The sequence below is a fragment of the Mastomys coucha genome, unplaced genomic scaffold (genome assembly GCF_008632895.1).
Source record: "Mastomys coucha isolate ucsf_1 unplaced genomic scaffold, UCSF_Mcou_1 pScaffold7, whole genome shotgun sequence".
Taxonomy (NCBI): domain Eukaryota; kingdom Metazoa; phylum Chordata; class Mammalia; order Rodentia; family Muridae; genus Mastomys; species Mastomys coucha.
This window is the reverse complement of record NW_022196913.1, coordinates 50412397-50436961: the sequence shown is the minus strand read 5'-3', so window position 1 is coordinate 50436961 and position 24565 is coordinate 50412397. Positions and strand designations below refer to the sequence as shown.

At 42.9% G+C, this 24565-nt stretch overlaps 1 protein-coding gene across 13 annotated transcripts in view; it reads left to right on the top strand.

The window, feature by feature from the left end:
• Atxn1 (ataxin 1) overlaps positions 1-24565 on the top strand; it is a 423758-nt gene that overhangs the window by 231587 nt on the left and 167606 nt on the right. The window contains exon 6 of one of the 13 annotated variants that reach the window (XM_031359318.1): positions 12520-12656. The exons of the other annotated variants lie outside the window; for them this stretch is intronic. The gene's annotated coding sequence lies outside the window, so the exon portion shown is untranslated. The remainder of the gene's footprint in view (positions 1-12519; positions 12657-24565) is intronic. 13 annotated transcript variants of the gene reach the window in all.

Here is a 24565-nt window from a genome sequence, read left to right as displayed (position 1 = left end):
AAGAGTGAGTTGACACTCATTTCTGAAAGAGTCATAGCAGTTGGAAGCTTGGTAAATGACTTGAACACTAATATAAATTATAAGGCTGTGATTGGTTAATTTGTGTACTGGTTTGAATAGATTTGGCCTCCATAGACTCATGCATTTGTATGCTTGGCCCACAAGGAGTGACACTATTAGGAGGTATGTCCTTGTTAGAATACATGTGGCTTTGTTGGAGGAAAAGTGTCACTGTGGGGTGGACTTTGAAGCCCTATGCTTAAGCTCCGCCCAGGGCAGAAGAGCCAGTCTCTCCTGGCTGCCTTCAGATTAAGAGGTAGAACTCTCAGCTTCTCCAGCACTGTGTCTGCCAGGATGATGCCATGCTTCCTGCCATGATGATAATGTGCTGACTTCAAAACTATATATAAGCCAGCCCCAATTAAGTCTTTTATAAAAGTTCCCTTGGTCGTGGTGTCTCTTCCCAGCAAGGGAAACCCTAAGGCAATGGTGACTAGTTGATCATAAGGACACAGGAAAATCAAACACAAGTTAGTTGGCAGCTGAGCTCTTTCTAAAGGATTAGCCTTCCATACTCCCTACTTGGTCTCATTACTGTCTAATTAGTTCAAGGCTCAACTCCTTGTGCTATGTGGTTTCAGCTTCTCTTTCTAGCCTCATAACTTGTGAGGGAGGTAGAAATCATCCTTGTTTCAGAAACTTAATTCAGTGAGGTTAGGTTACCCGGAATGTTCTCATGATTCTGTTCACCCTGCACCAAGTCCTCCATCCTTAGGTCATCTGACATCTGCACGTGCATCATCCCAGGGACCTGGCAGTAGACAGTGTTAAGCTCCAGTTCCTTATTGAGAAACTTCTAGAATAGCCCATACTTGTGCAAAGCAATGCTTGAGTCAGCATAGAAAATGTAAAGTTCCTGGAGAGAAAAGAACATGCTGCACTTCATGCACTGGGCCTGGAGGCTCTGCCACCCTCCCCATAGCTGCCTCTTTACAGGTCTTCACCTAGACCTTTGTGGTATCCTTCATTTATAAACAAACAAGCAAGCAAATAAGGAACTGGGTTTGGGAAATGGCTCAGCGGAAAGTGTTTAATTTTCAAGCGCAAGGACCAGAGCACAGATCCCCAGAACCCATGTGAACGTCAGCTGGGTGTGGTGGGCCACCTGTAATTCTAGCACTCAGAAGGCTGAGACTGGGGAATCCTTAAAGAAAACTAATGGGCTACACTGCCTTTATCTATGATCTCAGTCTCATAGAATAAATAAATAAAGTGAATGCCATGCTTCCTGCCATGATGATAATGTGCTGACTTCAAAACTATATATAAGCCAGCCCCAATTAAGTCACTGCCTCAATTAATAAAGTGGCTATCAATGGAGGGGAAATGTTTACATCAACCTCCACACACAGGCACACATGTCCACCCACCCATGTGTATATCCATGGGACCATGCACCCACACAGCACACAAACACATGAGAGAAAAGTGATGAACTTAGAGAATTATTCTTTCTAATTCTATGAGCACTCTATCAAATTAATCAAACACAAGGAAGGGGTGGAGGAACCCTGATTATAGCACAAGTCAAATGGCCTATGGCTTATGATTGGTGTGTGAAGTGGGGGAGTGGATAGAGGATAGTCTTGGGACCTGAGTTAGTTCCCCCCACACGCACATCTTGAGACTAGAAATACTTGCTTGTTCACTTTTGCTCTGTGGGAGGTGGTGATGGAAGGGTGTTGCTCCTTCTCTGCCTCCCACTGTTCAAAGGGGACAGGACACTGGTAATGGGAGACTCTTTAGCAGGTTGGTGACTTAACCAACTGTGGCTTAGGCAAGGTCATGAGACCTTGAGATGATGGCAAAATAAGAGACAGGGCCAGTCTTCGAAGGCTGCTGTCATCCTGACAAGTTGAGGCATTGAAAACCTCTGTGAACAATGACATGATGCTCAGAGATGGGGAGTGACTGCAAAGTGTCCCTTGACCAAAAACGGGGATGTTGTAGAAATAATTTAAAAAAATGAATCCACCTCACAAACTCTCTTTCCTGCTAGATCATGTTATAGAGCCGGTACTGTCTGGCAACACCATGTCCTGGCAGGCTCTTGTTACTTTCTCCCAGCTAGCAGCAACATCTCACTCAAATGCAATGCTTTACATACCCCCACAATCATTCATCTAATGCCTAGAACCCAGTAAAGCATGACTCTTAAAGCTTAATTACCTAATCAGGTATATATAATAATAAGATCACAATTACAAAATGCCAATTGGTTTATCTAATAATATGATCAAGATTACAAGATGCCAATACAATAATTTCAATGCTAAATGATAAAGACAAATTTTGACCCAATTAATCTAACCTTGTAAAAACCTGGTTGTTATAACCATGCGGGGTCTGGATCATCACCTTTCTCTGACTCCATGATGAAGATCCCCTCCTCTCTCTGACCGTTCTCCTCCTCAACTTCTAGCTCCACCTCTCTATTCCTGTCCAATCACAGAACTGTCACTGCCCTAATGTGATTGGACAGAGAAAATGCTGCAACATTGGGACACTTTTGTATCTGTTTGCACACAAGAAAGGAGGGAAGGCTAGGAATGGGAGAGAACCATACTTTTAACTCCTGCATGGCAGTCAAGTATCATAGGTCTTAATTTTGAGATTATTTTAGTAATAGTGTCACTTGTTGTAGAAGAATCTGGAAACACCCTTGGATTGAGGCAGACCTCACCCTCAGTATTTTTATTTACCCCTTCCTTCTAAATTTCCCAAGGTTTGAGATCAAACTGTATATATGGAATGGGTGTGCAGATGTGCACGTGCATGTACATGTGTGCACATGCATGTGTGTGCAAGCATGTGCATGTTTGTACATGTGTATACATACATGTCATGCCTATGCATATAATATATGCATCTACATCTTTGTGGAAGACCAAAGGTCTATGTCAGTGTCTTCTCTAACTGTTCTCTACCTTATTTTGGGGCAACAAGATCTCTTGCCCAACCTGGAACTCACTGATTTGGCTAGACTGGGATGGCCAGCAAGCCCCAGTCAGTCTTCTGTTTCCCCTTCCCAAGAACTAGGGTTACAGGCACACAATGTTTGTAATGAGGAACCAGATGCAAGTCCTCCTGCTCACACAGCAAACAGTTTCCCAGCTGGGCCATTCCCAGCTCCATAGTTCCTATACTCTAGGGCCTAGAGTCAGATTTTATGCTAGCATCAGAATTGTCTGAAGTTCCAGCTCCATTCTGGTGGAGATAAGATGGCTTGGCCAAGAGTGGGGAATTAAAACCCGGGAGGTTGCTGGGTCTGTACACTGGTGCGAGAGCCTGTTGTCCACCACTAGGGATCTGTCCTACCCTCAAGCCTCTTGTCATCTGTGACCTCCCTATGGCTCTGGGGAGTGAGTCAGCAGTGTCTTGCTAGTTGCTAAAGTCTTACAAACCAGAGAAATTTTCCCCTTTTGCTCCAGAAGGCATTGCACACAACAACCTTTTGGGTTTGACAAGTTGAAGCCAGTCTTGATCAGGGAGAAAGGATGGCGTCATTGGTGGATGAGAAGAGGAATGGATAATGTATTCTCAGCCTTCTCTCTGAAGCTGAGTAATTGTGTCACTGTTACAGACACCTTTCTTAAAACAAACGACAGCCTGATGAGAGAAGCCAAAGGTGTACATGTCACAAAGGGGTGAAAGCAAATGCCTGGGTTCCCAGGGATCCTAAATGTGTGTGTTTCAAAGTCTTTCTACCCTGAATCCAGGAGAGAGTATGAGAGAAAGGACTGGAAAGAACCATCCTTACCTGCCTGCTGCCTTCCCTCCCTTTCTATAGGATATAAAGAATGTGTCTTAGCGCAACTGAAAGAGACAAGCACTCTGAGTCTTCATCCCTTGCCTTCTGATTCACTTGGTGCTGCCATTGGTCAGACCTCTGACCCCATGCTTGCTCTGTCTGCTGTTATCTGTGAAGACTGTTCTATAAGCATGGCAAAACACGCATCCTTCTTGTTGTGGAAGAGGAGCAGAACTGTTGGTCATTCCATTCCCTCCACATACCCATAATACCACTTGACTGGTGTGTGTGTGTGTGTGTGTGTGTGTGTAAATTTCTTTGAAACAACAAGATGTTCTGGTAGCCTCTGTCTTTTTCAGAGGAGTAAGTGTATATTCGAACAGACAGGCAAACCTATTTATAGATTGTTAAGTATTGTGTGGAAGGAAGAGGTGGAAGTCAGCTTTAATATTCTCTTCCCCTCTCCCTATAGGTTCTCGCTAGTACTAGAGACATTAGACATTTCAAATCTCATGTGACAGCAATACCCTTTTGATGTACTTTGCCTAGAAACAAAAGCTGAAACAGGCTTTGGAATAAACTTACCAAAGAATCGTGGGGGTTTTGATCATTTCCCATTAGCATGAACATGAATCTCTGTCCTGGCAGATTTTGTTTGAGGGAACATCCCCTGTTTAATAAGGATACACAGGTTACTGGGTGTCTCATATGTCTTCTCAATTCAGGAGCTGAAGGAGTCACATGTGGAGGAATTCCCCTTGCCCCAAATGTTTTCACAGCCATTGCCCAAACTTCAAAAAACCTGTTCTAAGAAGAAAAGAACTGAGCCTGAGCAGATTTTTCCTTAGAAGGCCGTTAGCTTCAACAATGAGTCCCAGCAAAATGCTCACCCACACCTTGGCCTGTGCAATCCTTGGTCAGAAGAAACTTGAATTTAAGAAGTCCAAGTCACCATAGCCACTCGCAAATTCCTAGGGGATGCTATTTTCCTGATCCTGATCAGAGGGTGATGGGGGCAGACAGAGGACTTAATGCTGCCCCCACTGCCTTCCTTAAAAGTATAGTATGCTGCTTCTGACTCTGCCTCTCACCCAGAAGGCAGGAGGAAATGAATGACTGCTTGTTGCTCTCAGCATCTCAGAATGCACCCAAATCTGTGGATTGAGCTCTTTACAAAACCAGACCAGACTGCCAGGTACTTAGAACTCAGCCCATTCTGTTTCTTTTTGATTGTCGATGGATTGGAAGAATAAGTGGCTTGCATTCCACAATCTTCAAAGAGAACCTCCTAAGTGTTTAAGACTTGGAAACACCTGTTCTTCTTATTTGTTTTTCATTTAGTGTTTGAAAAATGGGTATGCCAACATTACCTTGGGAGTCCAGATTTCCTGGCAGGGAGGGCACAGGAAGCAGCACAGTGACTTGGCTTTTAATTTGAAATGCATTCTTCTCTTTGAGGGGTGACCTAAGAGGTGCCTGTTTTCACATCCATTTCTGTGATTATAGTTAATCCTATGGCTCCAAGTCATGAGAGCAAATGGTGTGTCTTCTAGCAGAGTTATTTACAGACCCTTAGACATGGTGTTTTATGAGGAATTGGGGACTTAGCTTTGAAGATCCCCACAGTGAGGCTAAGATGGGGGCACTCAGCTTGGCAACTGGCCACCTAAGGGTGTCCTACCTCATTATTAACCGCTCCCAACCCCCGGAAGATGGCAAAGATTAAGAGGCTGGGTAAGGGGAAATAAGTGGGCAGGGTGGGATCAGGGCCTTGCCATTATTTTAGGCTTAGGTGCAGAGGAAGCCAAGCTACCTGGCAAGTTACCTGGTTGCTAAGGCAACCGCTAAAGGAGTGTTGTGACTTCAAACTGAGCATCAGTCTCTTTGTACTGATTCTCTTCCCTACCTAAACCCTGTCCTTAGGTCTTTCCAACATGGAGCCTATTTCTCCTGCTTCCTGAAGGGAATGCTGGTCTGTTTGAATACAGGAAAGCATTGCCAGGCTATCTAGAGGAGGCTGCAGAAGCATCAGTCCTGTTGTTTGTAGCTTGATGCTGAGGGAGGAAGGCTAGTAAAAGCTATAGACATCTGAATGGTCAGAACTGAGTATGCTGAAGGATTATCCCATGTGATCCCCAGGTCTGCGTACATGCGTACACCCATAGTGCGAGGATTCTTCCTGAAATGTCTACGGTATTAAAATATAAAGGAGCTTGTTTGCATTTTAGTATGAGTCCCCAGCCTATGAGAGGCTAAGAGCATGAGGTGGTTACCCTTTCCACTCACATGCAAGGTGTCTTCTCTTTGAATTACAGAGGTCAAGACCATTTTATTCACAAATTAATGTCCTCTAGTGGCTGTCTGTGGTACCCTCTGAGGACTTTTGAACGTCTCCATATTTGCTTGTAATTATGCAGTTGCTTTACAGTAGAGCATGTCTCACTTTGTGGCCACGCTACTAGCTTAGCCTATGAAGTGTCTGTTGTGTATAATGGGGGCTTCAGATGGAGCACTGGGACCTATATGAACAATGTGGGGCAGGGGGTACAAGTTTGCAACCCCAGCACTAGGGAGGCAGAGACAGGTGGATTACTGGAGTTTGATAGCTGGCCAATTTGACCTGCTTGGTAAGCTCCAGGCTAGTAATAGAGTCTCTTTCAAAGCACAAGGTATACTAGGGAGGCAGAGGCAGGTAGACCTCTGTGAATTTGAAGCCAGCCTGGTCTTTGAAGCAACTTCAGAACATCCAGAGTTCTGTTACAAAGAGAAACCCTTGCTTGAAAAACAAAACAATGAAAAAGATGGATGGGGCTAAAGAGATGGCCCAGCAATTAAGAGTATATACTTTTCTTTCAAAGGACCTTGCACCAACCTTGGCCAGTTTACAACTACCTATATCTCCAGGGGATCTGATACCCTCTCTGGTCTCCACAGATGCTTACATATCCTTTTCACACACACACACACACATTAAATAATCAGTATTATACTTAAACTACTTAATTATATTTACATGCTTGAAACCATACATATTCATTTTAGAAAGATCTCTTCATTTTACTTTCACATGAAGCAATTTAATTGTGACCTTCATCTATAAAGCCAGAACTGTTTTCATCTTTTGAAGTACTCTGAGGGTCATCCAAACCACATTCCAGAGTTTTTGGAAGTGCATTGCACTTTGAGTCTGCATTGGATGCTATTCGGAGAATTTTCCTCGCAAGCCACAAGTGTCCATTCCTTTTATTTATTTCTGAGATTTATTACTATTGCACAGCTAGTGCAAGCATGCATTTCAGAGACATGGTCTGCAAGGAGACCAGTCACGCCAGAGCTAAGCTAAGTTGTATCACTAAGAATTTTTTCACTGTGCCTACACTGAGCCTATTTTCATGCACCATGCAACTCAACCACTGACTTAGTTGCTTTTGAAAGCCATCTTTTAAAATACCATTTTATTTATAGTGACATCTAGTACTTGTGACTGTGAAAGTCATACTCTCCAAAATAATTACTAGGCAAACGTATTTTCTTAAAGAAAACTAAGCACTGCCATTGGGTGACTGTTTTTAAATGTGTGGGACCTGATGGGGACAGTTTCAAGGGGATATACGTCCCATAAACAGTGTTATGCTGGTCAAAGCAGAATGCTTGAGAGAACAAGAAATCACAGAATAATCTTTACAAGATCTTCAAGCAGTAAGGAGATGTAGGCTTTTATAATGGTTGCCCGTGGGAAATGAAAACCTTGTGTTACCTTATCTTTAATTCAGGTGTATATTAGCAAATGAACTTGTCTTGGGAGAGAAATATAAATAACTGCCTCTGTGCAGGAAAGCCCTTCTACATGATAACAATAACGAGCTGATTCTCCTTGGGTGTCTGAGAACTGGGTAAAAGGACGGATGAGAGATTCTTTTCCCCTCTAACAGGATGTTTAAAAGCTTTGAGTCCTAATCAGACTCACTGAACCAGTTACCCAAGGAGTGCCCACAGAAACAAATGGTGATAACACCCATTTGACATCTCTAACCCGGGAATCCCAAAGTGATATACCAACATGAACTGATCGTTCTCCTAACATTTCAGAAAATGGCGTTAATGTCTTTGAATGCATCCTATAAATGGAGTCTGCATTTTCCAGGGATTCAAATGTGTTGACTATGCTTAAATGTGGTGTAAAGAGAAGAGTTAAAGCAAAGATAACCTTTTTTTCTGAAACACTGTGTGGTGGCTAGGTCTGCCCAAGGACATCTTCTCTTCTGGGAAGACATGTTGCATAGGATCCCACTAGAGGAGCATCATTAGATTCCCTCCCCCCACCGTGTGAGCCTTCTTTAAAATGCTCCATTTGGTTGAGTGTGCAATAAGACAATGAGCTTGAAATAATGCCACCTGCTTTGTGTCACTGGGGCGAGGAGTCACAGCTTGTGGCTTTGTAGAAAACAGGTTCCTACTAGCAGATCAATCTCCACTGCTGTCCTAGGGATAGTTCATCTTGGGGGACTTCCAATGAGTGATTTCCCATTCCTGTGTAGCTCAGCTTCTGGGGAGCTGCATGCCAAGATTCTCTACAAGCTCCCTGCTGAAGCCAAACTACACTCAGCTTGGGCCTCCTCCTGAGGAAGGTAGATGAAAAGGGTCATTGCAAAGAGAATTGTGTCTTGTGGGAGGGAATGAGACCCTGTGACATTCATTGTTCCATAATTCATCATTCCTCGGGTATGTAGATACAGACGGTTTCACAAATCTAGCACATGAAGCAATACAAATATCACTCGCCTATTTAAAAAACAGAAGAGCCCAGGAGGCAGCACAGCTAGGAATAGCTTGCCTTCAAGCACAGGACCTGACTTTGATTCCTGGGACTGGAGTGAACAGACACTAGGTGTTGTGATATACACTTAGAACCCCCGCACCAGGGAGGCAAAGGTAGGTTGATTCCTAATGCTCATTGGCTGGCCATCCAGATCTACTTGGCAAGTTCTGGGCTATAGAGATATCCTATCTTGGAAAACCAAGTTGGTTGGTACAAGAAAAGCAACAGCCAAATTTCCTGTTGGCTTCCAAACTTATGTCTGCACACATGCACACATCCACGCATGCACATGTGCACATATACCTGCATATATATGAATACACACATACACAAGATAGATGGGGCTGGTGTGCCTATCATTCCATAGTAGAGTGCTTACTGAACATGCATAAGGTCCTGGTTCAATCCCCACTACTGTAAAATAATAATAAATAAATAAATAAATAAATAAATAAATGTATTAACAATAATAATAATAATAAACCATCATTTGTATGTTCTCAATAACTGTATCATAACAACCTTAAATGTCTTATTTTCACATGATTTCCTTATGCATACTATTGAGTAGGAACCTCCTAACCATACCCATGATTCACTCCCAACCCAGTCTTTCAGGAAATTAATACTGTAGAAAACATCAGCTAGAGTGTTTCTTTTTTCAGGACTAAGACCACTTTTTCAGAAAGCCTGGCTTGTGTTATTAATATAGTAGTCCCCTTCCCTTCATCACAAGCAGCTATCTCATGGCTGCATTTACTGTTTTCTCTTCCTAGGCTACCAGGCTTCTTAGCCTCCTAAATAATGCTTACTAAGCTTTCTTTCCCACATTAACTACTTAAAGTTTGGATTAACAACCTGACATAATAGCCAAATCTGCAAACATAGTAACTGGTGTCAAATCTCTCTGCCAGTGGCTCCTTCCCACAAGTACCTTTTCACTTTAAAATTGGTGGTGTATGGGGCTGGTGGGTTAGTTCAGATTAGTCAGTAAGCCTAGCCTTTAAGCTGCAGACACGATGCTTGTTACAGGCTTAAGTAACTTTTGTCCCATGTGTGAGCAACTGAGGGGCAGAAGTTTATTTAGATTTATTTACTTGTCTATATTATTTGAGATGAGGTCTCATGTAGCCCAGGCTAGATTTGCATTCCCTCTGTAACAAGGGATGATCTTGAATTTCTTACCATCTTGCCTTTACCTTCAAGTCTTGGGAGTACAATCATAAGCCACCATCCCTGTTTTGCTGTGTGTGTATGTGTATATGTGTTGTGGATAGCCCTGGTCTTATATTTTGATGCTAATTCTCCTCTCCTGGAAAGCACTGCAGAAGAGGAGCAAATCACGTATACAGGTGCCTTGTGAACCTTCTCCCCACCTTAACTTTTCAAATAAAGGCTAAGGCCAATGATTGGGCAGCAGGAGGGAAGGTGGAGCTGAAAAGTTTGGGGGAGAAGGGGAGAGAGGAGATGGGAGAGGAGAACAAGGTGGAAGGAAGATGGAGCTGAAGCATGTGGCTTAGAGAAATTGCAAGTCATATGGGATCTAATAGATGGGAATAGCGTAGTGTAGTGGTAGATCTGCCCAATCTAGGCGAGGAGCATGTATACCAATTAATTGAGTTCTGAACTGATTGATTTGGTAAATTTAGTTTAAAATTTACCACAACATATACGTGTTTGTGTGTTGTGGTGGTGGTAGAGGTGGTGGTTGTTGTTGTTGTTGTTGATGATGATGATGTTGTTGTTATTCTGGTACACAATGATGGAGATCAACCCCGGGGTTTTATGTATGCTAGACAAACATTCTACCAACTGAACTACATCCTTAGCACCAAAATTTTCAATGGAGTCTGGCTAAATTTGGCCCCCTTTTCAGTGGTCTAGCTTCTAGAGGGTGTCACATGCTGGCAAGAATTAGGACATGATTATTTCATTTGGAAAATAGAAGCAGAACTTACATTACAGAACTTGAAGCAGGACCATTGGACACAGGAGGAAGTAGGCTCTCCTGGTCTCTAGGATGCAACCAGCCACCCCCCAAATAGAATCTTCAGCAACTCTTGTCTCTGAGGACTCTTGAACTTCAGGATCACAGCAGTTCCGTGTTGGTCCAGGAAGGGTGTCATGAATAGCCTGCTTTGATTTTTGCTTTTTACCACTATGTAATTTTAAACATGGATGAGGGTAATGGAGAAGTGTAGGGGAACAGTTTCTGTTATACCCAGACCTGGTGTCCAGGTCACCTGCTTCCTTCTACCTGTACCCTTCCTTTCTCCGGAACAATTTATGAGCCTTTTCAGTTCCTTTGCCTTCTTTGCTTTATGTTTGTCTACATGTAAGATGAAAGACACGATCATCACAAGGAAACTTAAGCACTATATGCAGGCTTCCTGGTTTATGGGGTACTTATTTTGATAAGATACACTGAACGTTTAATGATTAGTTTTCTACCATGGGGGTGGGGTATTACTGCTCTTTTATATATGTGTCATATATAAAATGAATCTTAGTTTCCACAGTGCTAAAATGAGTAAGTCATGTGACCTCATATGCAAGCTATATGTGTAACATAAGGAGCCTTTTCCTGGGGAAACATGAACTAATGAATGGATGTCTCACCACTCTAGATGAGGCGTCAGTGAACAGACCAAAGATACACTTCCAGCTGAGTCTAGCTTGTTGAAACAGCAAGTCCACTGGGGTTACTCACAGGACAGGATGACATCACTTCAGTCCCCCACATAATTCACAAACAGCTTCAGCAAGGAGTCTCCTCCCATTCAAGATGATTGACTGCTCACCTGACGCCATGGAGGAGACTTCTAAGTTTCCCAAAGTCCTTGTGAGCATCCCATCTCACTCTGGGAGGGAACCCTTTGTTTGGAAGGAAACAACCACATTCCAGTTAGGCTATTTCACACAGGTTTTGCTATTTAAAAGGCAATGCTTTCTGGGAATCCCAGGAAATCCCAGAGGTCAAGGCTGACTTCTGGGGATCCACAAGGACTAGGAATCAGTGAGAGTTTTAGGAAAGTAACACAGGAAACTCACTCTGAGTAACCCAAACTGGCAACACACTACTAAGCAAGTAGGCAAGTTTCACTGACCCTCATGTCAACGACAGTTACCCCATTTCTCAATAAAGGATGTCCAGAATGGGAGTGAAAAACACAATACACACAGGAGGGAAGCAGTCTGCTCACCCCTTTCTCTGACTCTAAGCTGTTTACCAGGAACAACTTTTTAGATGCATGTATATTCAAGAATTGGAGTTTTGCCGAATGGAGAGTTCTAGATTCGATAATGATAATGGTTGTATACAATACTGTGAATCTGCTTAGGGCCACTGAACTGTACAGTCAAAATGGTTATGACGAAGCTGGAGAGACAGCTCAGTCTGTAAAGTTCTTGTCACACAAGCAGGAGGACCTGAGTTTGATCCCCAGCCCCCACACAAAAAGCCAGGCACAGTGGCATCTACTTGTAATCTCAGCGCTGGAGAGGCAGAGTTAGGCCAGCAGGCGTAACCAAAACAACAAACCCAGGTCTCAGTGAGACACTGTCTCCAAAACCAAGGTGGGTGCACACATCCGCACACACATGTACCTACGCATGAGAAGGTAAAGGAGTGGTATGTAAGATAGTAAATGTGATGTGTGTGTGTGTGTGCTCGTGCATGCATGTGCGTGTGTGTTTGTGTGTACATATATATCCTGAAGGTTTGCTGAAAATGCCCTGCCATGTCTTCTACTTATCTACATCTATCTTCTAGTTGACTAATCTTATGCATTTATTTGCTTGTTTGTTTGTTAATGCATGTAGATGAATATGGAGGCCAAAATTAAACCTTGGCTGTCATTTTTCAGGAGTCATCCACCTTGTTTTTCAGAATCTCTCTTATTGCCAAGAGCTTCCCAAGTAGACTAGATTGGCTGGCCAATGAGCCCCCAAGGATCCATCCACCTTGTTTCTGCCTCCCTAGCAGAAGTACTCCAAGCATATGCTACTATATCTGGTTTGCATTACGTAAGTTCTGGGGATTGAACTCAAGTCCTTTTGCTTGTAAGATGAACATTTTATCCATTGAAGTTAGTTTGGGTGAAAGCCACATGAACGAGAATTACCGCCCAGAAAAGCAGGCTGAACTTAAGTCAGTATCCTATGGAATTTAGTCAGTGTTCAGCCATCCAGCATTGTGGGATATTTTGACATTGTTTAAGTAGAAGAGAGACAGGAAGGCTCAGTTGCTGGGGGTGAGCATGTTACAAAGCCTGGCCTATGCTGTGAATGGTCACTTCTCATTGTTGCCTGAGCATTGTGAGCCTGGGAGAACATCAAACTTCGGGTCTTATGAAATAAAGAATCAAATCATAGAGGAGATTGTCACCATGTGAGAGGATTGGGCACCCTGTGTGGGGACTGGGTGCCATGTGAGAGGATTGGGCACCCTGTGTGGGGACTGGGTGCCATGTGAGAGGATTAGGCACCCTGTGTGGGGACTGGGTAACATGTGAGAGGATTGGGCATGCTGTGTGGGGACTGGGTGCCATGTGAGAGGACTTTGCACTGATTAAGACATGTGGAGTCAGCAAGGTGGCTTAACAGGTACAAGTGTTTGCAGAGTGCAGAATGATGGCCCAAGTTTCATCCCTGGAGCTCACACTGGAAGAAGAGCACTGACCCTCCCAAACTTGTCTTCTTACCATGCTATGTTATATGTGTTAGAAGACTCATGTAGCACACATAACGATAAATAAAATATAGTATAAAAAGAAATGCTGAGTGCATATAGGAGCAGGGTAGACCATACTCCCTAAGGGCCTAATGGTTTCTCATTACCCTCAGCATCTCTAAAGTTGACTTCTGAGGTACCTGAGGTGTTAAATGAGGCCATGAAGAGACAATGGTTTAGACAGGATCAACAGCTACATTTTTACTTCCCTGCGTATTAGATTTCTACAAAGGACTTTGTTTAAAGGCAGGTTCTGGATTAAAACAACGTATATTTGAATGTCCCTTCTGTGGACAATAAAGGTTCATTCCCAACTGTTACAGTAGGGGCCAATCAGAGGAGTGTTTTAGAAGTCAACCTCCAGGAATAGAAAGCTGGCTCAGTTGGCATGTGCTTGTCACAAAGCATGGGGGCCTGAGTTTGGATCCCTAGCACTCAAGGAAGAAGCCAAGCATGGTGATGTGTGAACCTGTAATCCTAGCACTGTGGAGGAGGAAACAAGAGGAGCCCTGGAGCCTGCTGGCCAAATAGTCTACCTAATAGGTAAGCTCCAAGTTCTGTGAGAGACTCTGTCTCAAAAGCTAAGGTAGAGAGAAATAGAGAGAGACATTTGACATTGCCCTGTGGCCTCTTCATGCATGCACACACATCTCTCTCTCTCTCTCTCTCTCTCTCTCTCTCTCTCTCTCTCTCACACACACACACACACACACACACACACCATCATTGGGTCTATAAACTATGTTCAAAGCAAGGGTTATATTTTATCTTACAGTTCTTTGCATGAGGAGTCTTTGAAGAGACATTGAATTACATTATAGGAATATGGCTTATGGATATTTAGAAAAAAATCATCAAAAGGGTTAATGTCAATATTATATTGCCTTATAATTCAAAAAGAAATAGTAGGTATATAAACTATAGAATGTCCCTCAACCTCTCTTTTTTTTCCTTACTGAAAACTGGACTAAACTAATTTCTTTCTGGCTTTCTTGTCCAAGACATCAGGATTTATTAGGTGCTGTCTTGGGCTTGGCTGACAACTCCAAGTCTACGTGCAGGATAGAAACTTTGTGGAAAATAACAGCTAATTGTACTTTTTCAATGTTTCAGATGATATTCTGGGCGAGTTTTGTTTCTGTGTGGCCCGTAGCCAGAACCCTACTGTTTTTCAATTTGTTTAAGTGTACCAGCTTAGACAGCATATGTACATGCTCAGCTGAAGATAAAGGATAGGACTATTTTTAGCCTATTACAAAGAAAACCACATTTTTCTCTTAAATGTCTTGATATAAAGTAATTTGAACATGATTTTTCTGTACAAATCATGTTCGAAAGATTGGCTGTCAAGTGTGGTTTTTTAAGTAGCACTCTTGAGGAACCAGGGAGACTTTGCAGAGTTAGAGACATTCTGAGAGATGAAGATGTCAGTTTTTAAGCAGCACTTTAAGAAGTAGTTAACTTAAAAGTACAGCAATTGCCAGCCCAGTGAGAACGGCTTTGAAGAAGAAAGCCTTGATACTTGAGGAGAAAAGTTGACAGATCCACTACAGTTAGGAGACAAACAGGTGGAAAGTTTTCTCCTTTAACCAACTAAACAAACCTCCAGCAACACTCCCCCGACGCATGCCCCCACCCCACTCCTTCTTGGCTGCTAATGGCTGATGCACAGAAATCTATCCGTTTGCCTTATTTGGTGAGTCACAGACAACAGGCTGTTACATCCCTCCACTCCATCACCACCACGCCCCTCTACATCACACACCCCACCTAGCACATTTCTCCCCCCCCATTCTACCCCTCCATTCCACACTTGAAGGAAGATGGACCTCTGAAAGGATGGAGGTGCAATCATCCCTCAGCTTCAGGTGGTCCATTTGTGTGTAGTGTGTGTGTTTATGTGTGTGTGTGCAAGCATGTGTGTGTGTGTGTGTGCAAGCATGTGTGTGTGTGCAAGCATGTGTGTGTGTAAGCATGTGTGTGTGTGCAAGCATGTGTGTGTGTAAGCATGTGTGTGTGTGCAAGCATGTGTGTGTGTGTGTGCAAGCATGTGTGTGTGTGTGCAAGCACGCCCATCTGCAGATTTGATGCCTTTCACCACTTTGAAAGAAGAGGAACAAATGATTCCTTCCCAGTGTCTAATGCCACTGTTGATGTGTTTGGCAAGTATTGGATAAAGGTTTGATAATACCCCTCTTGCTTTGGAAAGTAAGATATGACAAGGAGGAAGTTATGCCTTATTCTATTCTAGAACCTAGGCCTTTAGGAAGTGCAGCTTCTAGCTTTATACCCATGAGTCTTACCATTTCTCATTAATTACTCTTCATAATGATATATAGGCATTAGGGTGATTCATAAATAAGTGCAGTGAAGGCTTCCTCGATGTCTGCTATTTTTATACCATGATATTTCATGACCTGCTGTTGCAGTATTATCATATACCAGAAAGATTCCCCACCCCTTGGCATCCCTGAAAACCCTACCTCAGTCGTGTTATGGGACTAGTGCTGTGCTTTCTTCAATTTGGATATTCCCTTGAAGCCCAAAGCTAGACATCAGTAGTGAGCATCAAGTTCCAATCATCCCTTTGATAATAAGAGGAAATGGTAGACACTCTATAGGCTACCTCCTGCTCAGCTGGACTCTTGTAGGTTTGGAGCATTAACTGCTTTTGTGGTATTTATCCATTTGCAGTGGGTTTCTCAGGATGTAGCATGATTGTAAACAAAGGAACATCTTTGTATTTCCTGGCTACTTTCCATAGAGTAGATCCTTCTGATGGGTGATATTGATGTGGCATTGCTGTTCTTGTCATGGATCTTGGTGTCAAACTGTCTGAGCACACATGGAAGGATTGTCTGTGAGTCCATGGTATGCAATATTCAGGTTACTCCCATCCCTCTGTTTCTTCATCTGTTATATGAAAATTATAAACTTGCTTTCACAAGGTTTGGGGCAAGTTGAGTGAGAGCTGATACATTTACTTCAAGTTTTGTGAGTTTTCAAAAATGAAGAAGGAACCTCTGTCTGTAGACAGTGTTCAACATAGATATCATCTTTGTCTAAGCAATATTCAGGGGCAAAAATGAGCTTATCTTTGAGAGCAATAGCAAGCTCTGGCAACTACCTTCTCTGGTTTTTCTCTATCTCTGCATACTAGAGCCCCTCCCCAGAGCTATTTCAAAATCCTGTAACTTGGGCTAAACAATTTTCTCAACCTATTCAAGGGACTGCAATGTGCTTCCAGGATTGGCTACTGATGCTTTGGGAGTGTGGAAGAAACCTGGGACTCATCACCTTAAACTTTGTTTTGTTTTTTCTAAAAGTTGAGACTTAGGCATCATGCAAAATTCATTTAATTTCACTTTTTCATACATGATGTTGTATGAATGGGATCACTGAGTTTTAATGAGTGACTATGAATGGAAGAATACATGCAAGTTTCAAGACATCCGGAGGCGGGGGTGGGGTGGGGGATGAGGGTGGGGGCAGAGGAGTGGAGCATGAGAATTCACTGAAGTGGGAAGCACAGGAGCAAGGGAACACAGCAAGTTCAAACTCCTTGTTGGTTTTGGAAGCTGGTCCTTGTAAACAGACCACCCAAGTGCTGGTTGGCTTCTCTGAAAGCTCATGACTGGAGGGTCATGGTTCTAAAGGATGTGCTAGAGCTTAAGCATGTGAGATGATAAAAATATATTCACCATGTGTTAAAGAGAGGCATTCTATATCCAAACATGAGTTAAAGATAATTTTCTATTCATATCTATGTATAAATATATCTATGTTTATGTATGTGTGTGTGTGTACACATAACACATACAAAAGTTTTTCTCAAGATCCAGTACTACAGTCACTTTCTACTCAAAATTGCTCTTATATCTCCTCAACAAATGGAACTGAGCCACTTGGAAAAGACACATGGTATATACATGAAGAAGGGGGTTTAGAGCCTTACTTTAGCCATATACAAAAAGTTTAAAGTAGATCAATAATTTAAATGTAAGGTCTCAGACTGCAAAGATCCAGAGGAGGGAGCATGGAGATAATTTATTAACTTGGATTTGGCATGAGATTCTTAGGATGCTTTACTCAAGAAACTAAAGTAAAAATAGATTATATAAATTCAAAGGACATAGTGAAAAGAATAACACACAGACCAGAAGAAAACACATCCAAAGCATGTTCTTGATAAAAGTCAAGTTTGTAGAACATATGGAAAATTTCTACAACTCCAAAATTATTATTAATAGTATTAGTATTAGTATTAGTATTAGTAGTAGTAGTAGTAGTAGTAGTAGTAATCTGATGAAAAATGGACAGAATTCTCCAATAGAACGTTTTTTGAAGTGGATACACCTTTGGTCCAGAATTCCACAATAAGCGACTGAGTGTCATTAATATTTGGGGAAGTGCAAATTATAACTAGTTTTGTACTTAGTAGGGGCAGTGATAGTAAGAAGCAAGGACGTAGACCAATTGAAATCTTTAGTCTTTTTTTTCTCTCTCTCTCTTCCTTCCTTTCTTTTCTTTGTTTTTGATTTGTTTTGTTTTGTTGGTGTCTCATGTAGTACAGTTCAGCTTTGAACTTGCAAAGTAGCTGAAGATAGCCTTGAACTTCTGATCCTCCTATCTCTACCTGGCAAGTGCTAATAACAGGCATGTGTCACTACACTCAATTTCCATGGTGCTACGGCTTAAACTCAGGGCCTTGTGCATGCTGGACAAGCACTCTACTGAGCTAACATCCTTAGTATCCTCAAACCTTCAACCATGAGAGTAAATTTGATATCATATAGGCAGTGTAGATAGCAGTTTTCAAGTTCCTCATATAGCTAAATATATCATTGCTGTGAGACCCAGGAGGTCCACTCCTATGTCTTATGCCTTGAAAGAATTGAAAACAAGTGTATTTGAATGTTCATAAATATCAAAAGTAGAACTGGCATAATTGTCTACCACTGATGAAGGATGCCAAAGTATGGTATGTTGAAACAATAGAATATTATTCAGCCAAAACCAAAGTGAAATACTAATGCAGGATCGATGAGCCTTGAAATACTAAGGGAAAGATGACAGTCATGGGTCAGTTCACAAGTGTATACACACACACATACACACACTGCTAGTCACCATTGGCCACATAGTACATGTATTTGACAGGGCTTTTCAGAGAAACAAAACCAGTAGAATGTGTCTATATTCTGAAAGGGCATTTAGTAGGTTGGCTTGCAGGACAGAGACTCAGTCCAACGAGGCCCATCTGAATATTGGAGAGACTGTAAAACTGGGAGTTGTCTAGTCAACACAGATGAATGCCTCATCAGCCCCAATCTGGTGATGAAGGCCTGCAGCGTCCCGGTCCATCTCTGGTCTTCAGTCCGTGTTGGAGGTCAGGTGAAGCAGGAGCCGGATGTCAGCAAACAGCGCTGGCAGCAACAGCAATAGACACACTCACCCAGCAAGACCAGAAAACCCCAACTTTGCCTTGTGCCTCTTTCTGTCCGGGTCACCCATTGGGAGGTGTCACACCCTCTGAGGAAGCGTTGCTCACTCTTAACTTATCTTTCCTGGAAGTATTTAGCTTCACAGACTCACCCCACACCACGCCTCTCCGTTGGTTCTGAATATCACAGACTTAACAAGCTGAATCGCTGCAATGCGTGAGTCTGTGTATGTGTAACTACCACAGGCTGCTCTCTAGGCCAGAGAGCAGGTTCAGCATTGCCAATGTCTGAGAAGAGTAGGAATGGAGAAGGGCTGTGTCATGGACTGGGGGTTTCATGGGGCATGACTAAAGGCTTTGGAAGCTAGACAATGGTGATGGTTGCAGGACATTGTAAATGCAAAAGAAAAAAAAAAAAGACCAATGTTATGTGAATGAATTTGACCTATTTTACCAGCTATTTGTCTTGTGGCTGTGACAAAATATCTTGATAAAGTGACTTAAGGAAGGACAGATTATTTGTCCTTGCAGCTCCATCATGGTGGAGACATCTTGGTGGGTGGAGCTTGAGGCAGCTGAGATGAAGGCTGGTGCCCGGCTTCAGTTGTCCTGTGTGTTGAATCTGAACCCCCAGCCCATGGGATCAAGCTGTCCAAGTTCAGGCTGCATCTTCCCTCCCACCTTAATTAGCATATTCTATGTAAGCCTTCACAGACTGCTCAGGGGCTTCCTGATGTAGCTAATCCTTCCTGGATTTGCCCAGAGGCTTGTTTTCTGGGTGATCCCCAATACTGTCAACATGACAATATTAATCACACTTCCATCATGCTTCCATTAAAAAGGAGAAACCTTTTACACCTCCAGTAACGCTGCTAGCTAGCATGAATGCGACGGTCACCTAGCTGGCTGGCTTTTGTAATTCCATCTTCCTCCTCGACTCTTTCTCTTCAAAGGTCAGATTTGCAGATCCTTCACACTTGCTGGACTCCTTGTGCTTATCCCTTTCTACAGCCACCGAGGACACTCCATGCTTGTCAACTTGAGTGCCTTGTGCTGTCTGGTTATTGAAATTAGACGTTGGGTGTTCCATGTGGTGGTTTCTACCAGGCTGGCTCACACACATCAAATGGTAACTCTTAGACACAGATGCAGGAGCTGACACTTGACTTCCCAGCAGACCTGCAAGATTCCTGCAAACTCTATACCGTGAGAAAGTAACAAGTACTGAGTGCAGAAGGATGTGGAAAGGCCCTAGGTGGCTACCGTCAGGACTCCGGGTAAACCCGGGAGAGACTCCATTCTGAGCATCTTGAAAGTATCTCTGAGTCCTCAGCCATGTCTCAGAGCAGAAGAAAACTCCTCCACTAATCATTCTCTTCATTTTCTTTCTCTCTTTCTCTTTTTCTGCTGGGGTCAGCAGGAATGGAAATCTCTCTCTCTCTTTTTTTTCTTTTTAGATCAGTCTTATTATGATTATGATTATGCAGAAAGACCCGCAGGAGAGAGAGATGCTGCAATTGGAATTAAAAATAGCATCTTCTGTCCTCCCACACACACTTGAGTGCTTAGGATGTCTTTTCTACGCGCACACTTTCTGCCTGGCTGCATAAGAGGAGCTGTCATTCCGTTTCCATAACGAACCCATTCCCGGGAGAATTCCATTGTTTTAGCAATAGAATTTTTGTAAAAGGCCTCTTATTTTGCCTGAAAAAGGGTAACAAAAATGAACTTTTGAGAGCTCACTCGACAAAACAATTAGGGAGAGAGAGATTGTCTCCTTTCTTGATACGAGAAGCGTTGTAAGCGAGAGAATCCCCCGAGCCTTATACTAGGATAAACTCTTTAGCATGGAAGATGAAGGCACAGGGAGAACCCACATTAGTCACTTTTGTGATACAAACAGGGCAGTGCCCCTACTTAAGAACCTGCTCTAGAAACGTCTGGTGGTAACAGACGTCGATTGTTTAGAAGGGTTTTAAATCCTTGCATTTGTTCTTTTGCTTTTTTTTATTTTTATTTTTATTTTATTTTAAGACAGAGTCTTGTACAGCTTAGGCTGCTCTCAAATTGAGCACGTAGCCGATGGCCTTGAACTCCTGGCCTCGTGGCTGCACCTCCTAAAAGTGATGCTGCAGTTAAGGATGGCACTATCACTCTCCACTTTAAAAGGGAACTGAGAACCCTGTAGAATCCTCATTATGTTAAAAAAAAATTCCTTGGGACTTTTAATGAACTACGATTACCAGGTGTTTTAATTGAACTTCTTGACTTGAAAACAAATTACAAATGCATCTTGTCAGGGTCCTTGACTCAGAAAACAGTGGTTGAGATAGCCTTTTAAGTTTTGAATGCTACAGCACATAGCATTTTACTCCCATGGTGGCTTGTAATGGGGCTCAACCTGGCCTGTGAGTGTGTGCGCACACCTAGAGCCACTCCCCCGTGTTCCCTCCAGTCCTCTCCACCATGAATATTTGGTTCAATTATGGTGTCAGATTTTCAAGTCCACATTCATAGAAAGGATGACAGCATCTCTTAGCACGTTACCTGGCACCCAGGAACCCACATCAAAGACCGCCTAGCTTTGGTGTTTCAGCAGGCTCTCATGCCAAGAAGCATCCCTGTTACATGGTGTTCATACCTAAGCCCACTGAAATCTCAGTTTTGAAGCCAGAATCTTTTTTTTTTTTTTTTTTTTTTTTTTTTTTTTTTTTTGGCTTTTCAAGACAGGGTTTCTCTGGGTAGCCCTGGCTGTCCTGGAACTCACTCTGTAGACCAGAATGGCCTTGAACTCAGAAATCCACCTGCCTCTGCCTCCCAAGTGTTGGGATTAAAGGCATGTGCCAGAATCAAGTTCCTCAGCCTCTTCCAAAGGTCAAGACACTTTGAATGCTGTCTTTGTCTTGCAACACTTTACATTTGATTGCATCAGAAAGTCATGATACTGTAGCAAGGAGAGAGTACCTGGAATGGGTGAAATGAGGTTCCAGGGGCTGGGCTTGTGACTGTTGGGATGCCAAAGTAACATGGGTTTGATCCTCAGCTTTGTAGAAAACCAAGTGTGGTGCTTCATGCTCACACAGCCCATAATATCAGAAGCAGAAGCAAGAGAACCAAGGGTTCAAAGTCACCCCAGGCTATATTGCAAGTTTCAAATTGACTTGAGCTATGAGACCTAAAAACTTTCAAATTAAGAGAAATGGATAAAACTGTTCTCCAGGCCTAGAAAGATGGCTCAGCGGTTAAGAGTACTGATTGTTCTTTCAGAGGTCCTGAGTTCAACTCCCAGCTAACTCATGGTGGCTCACAACTGTTTGAAATGGGATCCGATGACCTCTTCTGGTGTGTCTGAAGACAGTGACAGTGTATTCACATACATAAAATAAAATAAATCAATTTTAAAAACAACAAACAAACAAACAAGCACTGTTCTAAGGGAGAAGGTATGTGTGACCAATGGCAGCTAGAAAGAGGACCAGTAACCTAGGAGACATGAGACTACAGGGTGGTTTCCAGACTTATAGATCAATATTCGCCTGGGCCACAGTCCCCCTTCTGTAGGACCTAAGCAGTCCCCATGAGACCAGAAGTGAAGCAAATAAACCCAAGAATAAATTGTCATCAAGAAGCACAAGCCATCTTGTCCTAAAATGAATCCCCCATAGACTCATCTAATTGCCAATCAGGTATCCTGTAAGTATCCATAGAATTTTCATTTCTTATCTGCATTTTATTTTTGCCACTCAGACCTATTTTTCTCTGGATGTATCATTATATTTTATGGCAAACTGCATTGTGCCGGAAAGGAGTCATAGCTCAGATAAACACACACATGCACAAAGCATGCACGAGCACACACGTGCACACAAGGAATTTTTTAAACATTTATTTCTCTGATTTCATGTCACTTGGATAGACTTTAGCTAGTTTCAGCTCTGAGTGACCCCAACACCAACCAGTTAACAGCCCACATATACCCAAGGGTAGTCAGTCTGGGTGGCACTTTCTAGTTGATAATCCATGCTGGTTGTCAGTTGTTGGTTATGTGGGGGAAGTGTGATCTGGTGAATAAACCTGGTCCTTCATCATTTCTTAGGATTCATGCCAAACAGCCCTTCTATGCCCTGCCTCCACTGCTCCTTGCCTACCTTTGTGAGTTGGTGTAGCCCCAGGCCCACTTCTCTGAGCAGTTTCACATCAGCTTCCCTCTCCTGGCAGCTCTGATCGTTTCTTCTTCCTCAGAAGTCAGCTTTAGTCCCTCATTGGAAGCAGAGGCTCTTACAAAACACTTTACTCATTGACTGAGCAGTTTCCTTACTTATGTAATAGTTTTTCTCCAAGACACCCAGAGAGAGAGAGAGAGAGAGAGAGAGAGAGAGAGAGAGAGAGAGAGAGAGAGAGAGAGAGAGAGAGAGAGAGAGAGAGAGAGAGAGAGAGAGAGACAGAGAGAGAGAGAGAGAGAGACAGAGAGAGAGAGAGAGAGAGAGAGAGCGCTCTCATTTGATTGCCACTGAGGAAGGAGAATAGAAGGCAGGACAAAGCAAAGTAACACATACAAACACTTAGTCAAAAGGAATTTCTGTTTTATTTGTATGTGATTTTTTTTAAGAAAAATTTAATTGAATTTTTAAAAACAGAGTCTTGCTACATCTCTCTGGCTGACCTAATGCTTGCTACATAGACCAGGCTGGCCTAGAACTCTCAGTAATCCTCCTGCTTCAGTTTCCTGAGTGCTGACACTACATTTGTTCTGCCAGCATGCCCAGCTAGTCAGCAGGAATTTATCAAGGGGTTTCAATTTACAAAAGCCTTGCAGAGCCTTGAGATGGCTCCACTGTAAAATGTGTGTATTATAGAAGTCTGTGAGTCAGTTCCTAGCACTCAACTCACATAGCTCACAACCATCTATAACTCCACCTTTAGGGCACTTGATACCCTCTTCTGGCCTCCATAATCAACTGCACTTATGGCCACATAACCCTACACAGACAGAAATATACCCATGATTTAAAATAGAACATCTTTTTTAAAAAGGCAGTCAAGAGGCCAGACCCCTCCCCGGAGCTCCTGGGGACTGGACCACCAACCAAGGAGTATGCATGGAGAGGCCCATGGCTCCAGCTGCATATGTGGCAGAGGATGGCCTTGTTGGACATCAGTAGAAGGAGAGGCCCTTGGGCCTGAGGGTATTCGATGCCCCAGTGTAGGGGAATGCTAGGGCGGGAAGATGGGGAGGGGTGGAGGAGCACCCTCATAGAGGCAGGAGGAGGGGGAATAGGGGGTTTCCGAAGGGGAGACCTGGGAAGGGGAAAACATTTGAAATGTAAATAATGAACATATCCAATAAAAAAAGGCAGTGGGGGGCTTATGAAAAGCAGATGGGAGTGAAAGCTCTGGGAATAAATCTAACTTGAGGTGGAAGATGGGAGTTGAGTATAGGGAGAGGTAGAGAAGGAGTGGAAGGAGGAGTGGGGTAGAGAGATGCAAGCCTATCAAACAACTGAAAGATTGAGTGAAGTTCTAGTGAACTAAACTGGGTATTAGTACAGAAACTAGTTAGGATGAAGACTTGGGAAAGGTCACTGCATCTGGGAGGCAGGTGTCATGATGACCTTTAAATGAGAAAAACAGTTTAGAAAAATCATGGTGGAAATCCAACTCTAAGGCTTTAAGATATTGGTATTGAAATGACGACATGAGATTTGTACTGCATTTTAACCTGTTTCCTGGTTAACCAGATAAAGGGACCAGCCTTTTGGA